Below are 11,809 nucleotides of genomic sequence, written 5' to 3' on the forward strand. Positions count from 1 at the left end.
TGTTTTATTATATATATATATATATATATATATATATATATATATATATATATATATATATATATATATATATATTTTAAGGCTTTATAAACTCTTCCCACTCTCCTATAAATCTTTTCCACACTCTTATTAACCTTTCCCACACTCTTATAAACACTGAGCCAATTAGCGCCCAAGATAAAGGACACGGTGCTGTGGTTAGTCACTTTTCATTCCCGAAGCTGTTTGTTTTGAATTCAGGGAAGTGCTATTTGGAAGTGTCTAGCAGACTCCCTATGGACACGTGGCGGCTTTGAGACTACATTACCCATGATTCCAATGGGTTTCCGGTCTTAGGGTGTGGAGACATCAAAGGTCCCCATGCAGGGGGCAGCTTAAATTCAGAGGAGGGCCTAGAGGAGGTCTCTTGGTTTTGCTGAGTGGCTGGCTGGCATACGAGAGGGACAAGATGGGCTCCAGCAGTAAATTTAAAAGTTAGTCAGGTGCAGTCATATATATTTTACCAACATGACCATGGCTTTAATTAAACTACTAATTTCTCTTATTATATCAGTCTTTATCATTTTTAATGTTAACAATTATGGCTTCAGCCTCTGCCGCTAAAGATTTGGTAAGTATCCCCCTTTCTCTCTACTCTTTTTACTCCATTCTTGCCTTTCACGAGGAACACCCGCCCACAATTTCTACACGTGTGATTTTCTACAAAACTGACCTAAGCTTTTCTCTAGCCCCGAGCCCACGATCCCACGTGGACTCTAGTGTCTGAACCTTGAACTAGTGATTACTCTCCATTGGGCTCATGGCCTATTCAAACTTTCTTTTGATTATTAAACTGGAACTCAGGGGAAGAGATTCACCCCAATCCTGCTCAGAACTTTGAACTAAGAGCAGAGACTGATTATAAGGACCCTGAATTTGAACTTTGAATTGGACCAGAGGTGGACTTTAAAAAAAACAAACCTCAGAACTGAATGAGTTTTGTTCTGTTTTAAAGAGACTCTGTATCTTACTATATTTTGCTGATTAGGTTTTTGAATTAATCTTGCTTATTTTGTTGATTTTCCTGTTTCACTGAATCATTTTAAGCTAATGAAGTTTCTGATTATGATTTTATTATATTTCCTAATTTATTTAAAGTTTTACTGTATCAAAACAATACTGTTATATGTACCATATATGAATATCCTATAGGAGCATATGTCTTTTAAGTTTTATTCTGTCTTGGTAATTGTATAGAACCTTGGAAGTTTCCATGCCTTGAGATTTAAATTGTAATTTTATGAGAGGTCTTTTAACTTTTACTTTAGATCCTAAAGAATTGTTGTCTTAAAAGATAAGCTTTTATATATTTTATTATAAGAAAAATTATTGCCTTAAATGGGTAGAAGCATGAAAATTTCCTACCTGGGATTTTTTTTAAAAAAACAGGAAGCCAAGGAGTTCCTTATACTTTTATCAGAAGGATCTAGAATTCCTGAGGATAATTTAGACCAGAAGGTTTTTTTAAATATCAGATTTTGATATGGAAGCAGTAACAGAGGTTGTTGAGAAACTCTTAGCCAAGATTTAAAAGTTATAACAAGTATATGATTTTTTTTTGTTCTTTTTTTTTTATTATTTTAAACCCTTAACTTCTGTGTAGACTTATAGGTGGAAGAGTGGTAAGGGTAGGCAATGGGGGTCAAGTGACTTGCCCAGGGTCACACAGCTGGGAAGTGTCTGAGGCCGGATTTGAACCCAGGACTTCCCGTCTCTAGGCCTGGCTCAAAGTATATGATTTTTAAACATTGTTTATTGTTTTAAATGTATATTAGAAATTATGGTACTCTATTTGAATGTGCATTGTGAATCTGCTATTTTGTAAAACCCATTTACACTCACAGAAAGTGAATCTCATTTTTGGGTAAAAAACCCTTTATTAGTTCTAAGCTATATATATATTTTTTGATTTTTAAAACATTATTTTTTTTTAATTAGAGCAATTGATTTTTCCTTTTTCTCATCTTGTACTGGAAGTACATATATAATCATTATTTATCCCTTTTTTTATTTTACAGTGATATAAGCTTCATGCAAATATATGTTTACCTGAAGAGCCTGAGGCTATGGGACTGTGATTTAATGCCTCTCTGTCTGATTCCAGGAGAAGTGCCGAGCACATAGTCACTAAGATTTGACTGAGAATATGCATGGATTGCAGAAATTCTATTGCCAATACTGAAGGGCTTGAAAATTGGGGTTTGAGTCCTGGAGTCCCAGTCTTTTCTAAAACTTTAGAGGATGTGGGTCCCCTCAACTTAAATTCCTAGTGAAGCACCTAAGATTGGTTATTTATTTGGCTCATTTCCCTGAGAAGTTGATGGCAAATCAGATCAGAGAGAGACGTTTCCCTTATTTCTGTAAGTCCTGGCCCTAAATGGGTAATAGCAAACTGCTTAAATCACTTCCATTGTACCTTGATTCAAAGGCCTGTTACAAGTTTATTTTCCCTACATTTTTTTCACATCTGACATTTCATTCGCAAGTTAATTTTTTCTCCTTTTATTTGAATTTTCTTCTTTTTATTTTTTTATTACTTCTCTTGCCAATTGATTTCATCCAACCCCCATGACTCAGCCACTCATCCTTAGCTTACCTGAGGTACCCTTTTCAAAGAAAAAAAGTGCATTTAGAATTTTCCTCAGAGGGATGTGTATTAAGTTTTTTAAAAAAACAGAAAATGTAAAAATATATGTATATTTAACTCTTTTAGGGTAATTTCAGGGGGAAATGTATGATTCTTAGAAGGAAATGTATGTTTTATAATCTATAATGTTAAGTTTTAATTCTTTTGAGAATAATTTCAGGATAAGGATTTTGCCATCTCCCCAGAATCCAGACGATGGACCTGTTTGGTGAAGGCACCAAAAAGATGCCTAAAGACCCTTCACTGGACCATGAAGATCAAAATTGAACTTTGGAGTGCAGTTGATTGAACTATGGGGAGTTGAAATTGAGTTGAATGTATTGTTTTGAATGTACACTAATATGCCAATAGGGAACTGCCCCTAAATTGTTTTTTTGTCAATGCGGCTAGTTTATGCATTTGTTCATCTATTTCTTTTATCCCCCAAATTCCTAAAATTTAGAAGTTGTCTATGTTTACAGATCCAGTGAAGAAAAAGGGTCAACCTTTTTTTGCCAGATCTCAGGGGGAAATGTTTGTTTTGAATTCAGGGAAGTGCTATTTGGAAGTGTCTAGCAGACTCCCTATGGACATATGGGGGCTTTGAGACTACATTACCCATGATTCCAATGGGTTTCCGGTCTTAGGGCGTGGAGGCATCAAAGGTCCCCACGCAGGGGGCAGCTTAAATTCAGAGGAGGGCCTAGAGGAGGTCTCTTGGTTTTACTGAGTGGCTGGCTGGCATACGAGAGGGACAAGATGGGCTCCAGCAGTAAATTTAAAAGTTAGTCAGTTGCGGTCATATATATTTTACCAACATGACCATGGCTTTAATTAAACTACTAATTTCTCTTATTATATCAGTCTTTATCATTTTTAATCTTAACAAAGCCAATACAGAAATGCCTGCTTTGTGTTCAGCTGTGTTGCGCAAAAGTATGGTATTCATCTGCAAAATCTTGTGATATAGTGAAAACTCCACAATACAGAATTATATGTATATATATATATATATATATTTTTTTTTAAACCACCAATATAGTAAAGCCATGATAAGTAAACTATGATATAGTGAGGGGTGACTGTATTGATTTCAAGACAGAAGGTAAGTGTTTTTAAAATAAAAATACTTAAAACTAGAGGTTGATCAAGACAACTAGGTGGTGCAATAGGTAAAGCACAGGAACTGTAGATGAGAAGAACTGAGTTTGAATCCTGTCCCAGGCATTTACTAGCTGGTCACTTGGCCTCAGTTTCAATTTGCTCATCTACAAAATAACAAAATATAATTGTAATAAAAATTAAAAATATTTGCTCCCAAGGGTTGTTGTAACATAATATAGATAGAGCACTTTGCAAACCTTTAAGCACTATATAAGTGTTTGCTATTATGATTTAAGTTCTCATCAGGGAAGAGTTAGTAGGCAAAACAAGTCTGGTATCTGCATATATCCTATTTCTAGCATGGTCACCAAGAGCAGAATGAAGAAACCCCTCTTTGTTAACTCAGTGATAATGATGTAGAACAGAGGTGTCATACAGGGTCCACAGAAAAAAAATTTTAAAGTATATATATATATATATATATATATATATGTATATATATATATATGTGTGTGTGTGTGTGTGTGTGTGTGTGTGTGTGTGTGTGTGTGTGTGTGTGTGTAGCTTTTAACACTCTTGAGGATGGCCTGAAAACAATTAAAATATAGTTCCTATCAGATTTTGATATGTTAATGATGTAGGCAAAAATGTCCCACGAGCCTTGCCAAATTGCTGTACACAATCAAGAAAACACAGAAACATTAACTAGTTGATTAGAATGGGGCCATGAGTTGCTTGGATTCACAATTAGGAGAAAACTCCACACATCAGTCTTTAGATATAACCTAGGTCCTTGGTTGGGAATCTCAGGACAGCAAGTACAGGTGGTTCAATTTCCCAGTCACACGGGACAAGTTTCAAACAATGCTCAATTTCTACACTTGCTGGCTTCCCTAGAATCTGTGCAGAAAAGAGTAAAACTTGAACTAAAGTTGCCCCTGTGTGTGTAACATGTCATTAGCATCCCATTTACACGGCAGTTTGCTCCCCCTAAGTGGGTGAACAGAGTGAACCAGAGGTAAAACAGTGGGGACCAAAGCAGACCCGTGGGTAAAGCAACATCAGTTTCCTGGAGACACAGGGCAACAACCACCCAAACAAATGGCCCCTCTTAAATTAATCAAGATAAAAAGCATTCCTGAGAACCCCTACACTGGTGATGGCAAACCTATGACATATGTGTCAGCACTGACACGTGTAGCCATTTTTGATGACACGCGGCCACATGCGGCCGCATACAGAGAAATATGGGGCCGCATACTGAGGATGAAACATTTGCTGTCGTGTAGTGTAGACACTGTGCAATATAGATGACAATTCTACCTAAATTAATTTACCTACTTTGGTTTATTAAATAGTTATATATTACAATTATACATTTTTGTTATTTAAACTATAACTATCACGAAATTATGGTGTTTTTTCCTCAAAGTGACACACCACCCGAGTTATGCATGTTTTTTTGGTGAATTTTGACACACCAAGCTCAAAAGGTTGCTCATCACTGCCCTACACACTCTCTTACCTTTTACTCTTTCATACACTCTTTAATCTCTTACTACCTTTACTTACCACACCTCCCTATTTCATCCTAATTACTTACTTACTATAGTAGCTACTCTGTTTCTATAATAAAGTTGGTCTCCTCAAAATAGAGTGAGTTAGAGTCATCAATTCTTTGGATAAGACCCAATGAGCATTAACTCCATCATTAATATGTTAATTTTTAAAAAACAAACATATAAATGTGTTTTTCTAAGTCACTATGTCCTTTTGTCTGGATGAGCTGCCCCCATTTCTATTTGAGTTTGTCACTTACTTTTGAAAAAGATCTTCATTTTGGGGCCGGTTGAATTAGATGTGTCCTGAGCTCCCTTCCAAAGTGACCATTTATCTCACACTTTAAGGTTTGTTCAGCACTTTACAAACAATATCTCATTCTGTAACTTTGTGGCTCTGTGAATATGGCAGCTCTCATACTTCTCTATATCGTTTAGTCAAAGTTCTGTGATTTCGTCCATGTGAGCACTCCAATCATGGGAACTCTCTCCACCAAGGGCAGATCGCAGTCTACCTATATAACATCTTCTTAGAGAAGTACCTGAGGCTTTCAGGAATGGCAGGGGTGGGATTAAACCTAGGTCTTCCTGAATCCAGGACCACATCATATCCACTAGGTGCCACTGCTTCCTAACAGCTTTAAGCATTTAAAAGGTAACTATTTATATTTCAAAGACTACCAGAGTGTATAGAAGTTGTGGCTCAGTGGTTAAAGCACTGGATTTGGAGTCATAAAGATTTGAGTTCAAATCTAGCCTCAGAAACTCCCTGGTGTGTTACCCTGAGCAAGTCATTTAACTTCTGTTTGCCTGACAAAAAGGTCCACTGGATCCATTGGAAAAGGAAATGGTAAACATCCCAGTATCCTTGCCAAGAAAATCCCATGGATAGCTATGGCCCATGAAGAGTTGGATACAACTGAACGACAAAACAACAAACCAGAAGAAAGCCTTTGTTTTCTGGGTCTAACTTTTCTCCCACAAGCTATGCCACAGTCATGTACCCTTCTCTTACCTGCCATCTTTTTCCTCTTCCAAATCTGCTGGTAACTTTCCATGTTGGAAACTTCCAATATCCTAGCTCATTGGTGCCGCCATAGGAGAGTTTGATGCTAGAAGTGTGTCTCTAATCCAGTTTGTTTAATTGATACATTAACTCTCCCTATAGAATACCAGGCCTCTCATGCTTAGAGTGAGAGTGGACCCAGGAGGCCCACTCTCTGAACCTAGAAAGTGATAAGAACTAGGTATAATAATACTCCACACTCAAGACCCTACTCCAGTGATAGTCTGAAGGCCCCCTCTGGATATCACCCTTGTTTCTATGCCTTCCCTGCCCTTCATTCCTTCCCTTGTTGCTCCTGCCTCCCCCTCTGAGTACCACCTCTCAGTAACTCAAAGTGACTTCCCTTATGTGGGAGAAAATATGCCAAATAAAGGGTCCAGTGATTTAAGAATTGAACTCATTTGGCTCTTCTAAAAAAACTCTTTTAAACTCTGACAAAACAAAAAAAAACAATGCTGAAACAAACAAAAACAATAAAAACAAAAATCAATGTGATAGCAGTAATTGCTGTGAGTTAAAATGCTCTTCTCAGATCCAAGGACACCCCAGATATCATCAGTGAGTCTCTGTCTCTAAGTGGCCAGTTTATAACTTTGGATTGAAATTTACTGCCTATATTTTGCATCTGACCATGAAATGTTATGTGCCAGTGACTGACTTATGTTCCCAAATCCCCTACAGCCCCAGAGGGAACCCCTTCCAAAAATCATTTGTCCAGTTTCTCCATAAAACAAGATTGGGGGACTTCCATCATCTGCCCTAGTGTGATAGAATTTAAAATGATATGCTGTTTCTGAATTCCAAAGCCTATAATTCAGCTTCCAAGTCAGGGTAGGCATCTAGAATCATTGCCTTATATTCATCCCTTTATTGAAGTCAAAACTTTAAAGCTTTTAAAGGATCAAGGTATAAACCATAAATCAGAAATTAGCATTTATAAGGCTCTTCTTTAATTAATAATCAAGGAATCCATTGACATTTTTTGCCTCTATATTTCAGATTAACAAATGTGTTGTAAAGACTACTGAGAAAGACCAGTATGTATAGTCCAATTTTGAATATTATCCAAGAGAAAAAAAGATAAAATAGAGTGTAATATAAAACAGGGCAAGGGCACCTAGATGATGCAATAGATAGAATACCATACCTGGAGTCAGGAAGACTTTAATTCAAATTCAGCCTCGATTACTTATTAGCTGTGTGACCCTGGACAAGCCCCTTAACTATGAGTGCCTCAATTTCCTCATCTGTAAAATGAGCTGGAGAAAGAAATAGCAAACCACTCCAGTATCTTTGCCAAGAAAACTCCAAATGCAGTCATGTAGAGTCAGATATGACTAAAACAATTCAACAACAACAACATGAAATATCAATGTGGTTCAACATATACCACCTCCAAAAATTATATTCTTTTTCTAGTGAGGCTCTTGCAAAAGCCCAGAAAGCATATGTCAGCAACCTTCTCTTTACTCTGTCCTTATGGTTTGTCCATGGTCGTATAGTCAAAAAATCTTGGAGGAAGGATTTTTACCTAAGTATTCTTGATTCTAGCCACTAAGCTACACTGTTTCCTCTCACTGATTCAGAATCTGTAAGTCATAAAATGTTTTTTTTTTATCTGTACATGTATAGTAACACCTTCCCACCAAAAAAAGTTAGCTAGAGTTCACATTTAGGTTCTATTCATTTAACCCATTTTCATTAGGATATAAGATGCATCAATTAACATTCTATTTATTTAACTTAATGGCATCCTTAATGAACACATAAACAAGGAACAGACAGTCTTTCACAGATGGTTTTCTATAGCAAACCACATCTTTACATTCAAACAAGTGTTTGGGATGTGTAGAGAATACAAAGTTTTGTTGTTTTTATTGATTTTAAGGAAGTATTTTCCTTGGCAGAACAAAATATAGCCTTGAAGGCTTTCGTCAGACAAGATAACTCCAACATGTAGGTCATTATATGAGACTGTGACAGAGATGACAGCCAAGACATCTTTGTTCAATGAGAAGCTGATTATTGACAGCTTCTAAGATATTTAAAAAATAATGTAAGTAATAGTGTCATAAGGAATATTCTGAACATAATGCAAACAAAAGGATTTCCTACCAATATCCCTGTTCATAGATGACCTCTTGCTAATTGCATCAAGCCCCAAAATGCAACAAAGGCTTTAAAGCCATAGCAATGCAAGAGAGATTGAGCCAACTATCTACACTAGAAAAACAAAGTGGATGAGAAATACTCAAAACTACATCAGTCTTTAATAAGCAGCACCCTAGGTTAGGAACATAGGATTATTAAATTACTTGCAGTTAGAAAAGAGCTAAGAGAGCATTTGGTCAAACCCTCCTATTTTGCAGATAAGGACAATAATTAACAGATGTTAAGATTAACTCAAAACTACCCAGTTCTACTATCCTAGCCAACAACATCAAGGGAGGCAGGATAGATGCTGTCCTTTCTGTATATCCCACAATTCGTTGTCAAACTCAAATAGAAAGATGTACCATTAAAGAAAACACAAAAATCCCTTCAGGCATGAATTGAATTAGAAAATCACACATGGCATTATCCTTATTTCAGTCTGTTTTTATTTATTTTGTTAAATAGTTCCTATTATATTTTAATCTGGTTCAGATAATATTTGGGAGTATTGTGGGCTTCATGAAGCCTGAGAATATGTATTTGACACTTCTGCCCCACAGAGATGCCAGAGTGAAGAGGGTGTCAATAAAATACCTGTTGATAGATTATGGGAAAATGCATATCACCTGATATAGAACAAAAGCAACAGAACCAAGGGAGCCATATACATAATACACATGTATACATAGAATATAGGACATTGTAAATTAAAACAACGAACAAAAAGAGTTATATTCTGAGTAACAGAAAAACCAATGAAGATCCTAGAGAAGGACCATCAAACCTTAAGCCCTTAAGCCCCAAGTTATGGAAGTAGAAGTAATCCATCCATATGTATATTCTTGGCAGATGCGATATAAGGGGAGACAGGATAGGTGCTATCTTTTCTGTATATCCCACAGTAGTGATGTCAAATCCAAATAGAATGGAGTGCCACTATACTAAACATAAGGATCCATTCAGGCACATACTGCCTTAGAAAATCACAAATAAACATTATCTCATTATCTATGTTTTGGAGTATTTTTACTTATTTTGTTAAATATTTCCCCAAACATATTCTACTCTGGTTGGGTCATTGGTCCTGAGGAACCCAGAGTCATGGCATCATAATAAGACATCAAGAGAGAGATTTATGGGCTTCCTCTGAAGGCAGTGAGACAGAATGAGTAGAGTACAGATTCAGAAATGGGCCCAAAGGGGAGAGTTTGAACTGAATCAGATTTGAGCAATTTCAAATTCTTTCAATGACTCTAAATTCTGGACTGCCACAAAAGTCTCTCTCTTTGATTCCAATATTCTCATTTTCTTCCTGGTTCTGCCCTTGACTTTCTGTACATCTATATTGCTGGCTTACATTGAACTTTTTTCAGGACTTGGGGCCTCCTTTGCCCTGGAACAGTCTTATCTCCCTTGTAGCCTACCTGCCTTAGAATATAACTCCATAAGTCCCTCATCTCTTTTCCCTTTGGTGAATCTTTCTGGAATTTCCATTTTGTGGAAGGACCCTGGGACAGCCTACCTTTATTCTCCTCCTCCTTTAACTTTGTGCATCTCAAAACCTTATCAGGTCTCTTCCTCCTCTTTCCATTCCATTTTTCATCTTCCTTCTTTATGTTGCCTTCCTCCATTATAATGTAGGTTTTTTTGAGGACAGAAACCATCTTTTTTTGCTTCTACTTGTATCCCTGAAACTTAGCACAGTGCCTGATATATAATAAGTGCTGAAAATGGTTGTCTCCTTCATTTCTTCCTTCTTGCTGACGTTAAATGGCTACAAGTCATGGAATATCACAGTCTTGGAAAAAATGAAATCATAAATAATTCAGAGGGCAATGGAAAGACATATGGGCATAAATAGATAGCAATATGTTATCAACAATGGTTTGCAAGTGAGAAGAAAAAATGTAAAAAACAATTAAGGACATGTGTTACTTAAAAAGGAAAAGAGTCATCTCAGTGAAAATAAGAGTCTACAGATGGTCAGCAGTAAAAGCCAACATGACAATGAATAAAATGTTAGATGTGAAGTCAGATGATATAAGTTCAAATCTGATCTCAGACATTGATCACCAGGATGATTATGGACAATCACTTAATGTCTTAGAAGGTCAGGTTTCTAATGAATGAGAAGGGAACAATAATACCTCTACAACTCACTTCACAGATTAAGAAAGATGACTTTCCTTAATCTCTCAATATTTTATCAATGTGAGTTTTTCTTATTGTTGCATTGGCAACTCCAATATATTCCAATTCCTGAAACATTTAATAAATGTTTACTATGTTCAAGGCTCCAGGGACATTTCAAACCTTTAAAGGATCTATAATTTCACCAGTGCAATTATTCCCTCCACTTATGGAGAGCATTTGCTCACAAACTAGTATATGATTTTTTTTAATTAGACATTTATTAATATTCGTTTTTAATCTGTTTACATACTTTATGCCCCTACTTTCCCCTTCACCCCCCCGCTCTCCTCCCACCCATGGCCAACACACATTTCCACTGGTTGTAACAAGTGTCCTTGTTCAGGATCTATTTCCCATTCATGTCCGCCTCAGTCCATGCATTCAAGCAAGTGTTTATCTTATATGTTTCCTCTCCTGCAGTCCTTCCTCTGAATGTGGGTAGCATCTTTACCATAAATCCCTCAGAGCTGTCCTGTGTCATTGCAGTGCTGCTGGTACAGGAGCCCATTACATTTGATTTTACCATAGTATATCAGTCTCTGTGTAAAATGTTCTTCTGGCTCTGCTCCTTTCACTCTGCATCACTTCCTGGAGGTCTCTCCAATTTGCATGGAATTCCTCCAGTTTATTATTCCTTTTAGCACAATAATATTCCATCACCCGCATATACCACAATTTGTTCAGCCATTCCCCAATTGAAGGACATCCCCTCATTTTCCAGTTTTTTGTCACTACAAAAAGCGCAGCTATAAATATTTTCGTACAAGTCTGTTTATCTATGATCTCTTTGGGGTACAAACCCAGCAATGGTATGGCTGGATCAAAGGGCAGGCAGTCTTTTATAGCCCTTTGGGCATAGTTCCAAATTGCCAGCCAGAATGGCTGGATCATTTCACAACTCCACCAGCAATGCATCAATGTCCCGATTTTGCCACATCCCCTCCAACATTCATTACTCTCCCCTTCTTTCATTTTAGCCAATCTGCTAGGTGTAAGGTGATACCTCAGAGTTGTTTTGATTTGCATTTCTCTAATTATTAGAGATTTAGAACACTTTCTCATGTGCTT

The sequence above is a fragment of the Gracilinanus agilis genome, chromosome 3 (genome assembly GCF_016433145.1).
Source record: "Gracilinanus agilis isolate LMUSP501 chromosome 3, AgileGrace, whole genome shotgun sequence".
Lineage (NCBI taxonomy): Eukaryota > Metazoa > Chordata > Mammalia > Didelphimorphia > Didelphidae > Gracilinanus > Gracilinanus agilis.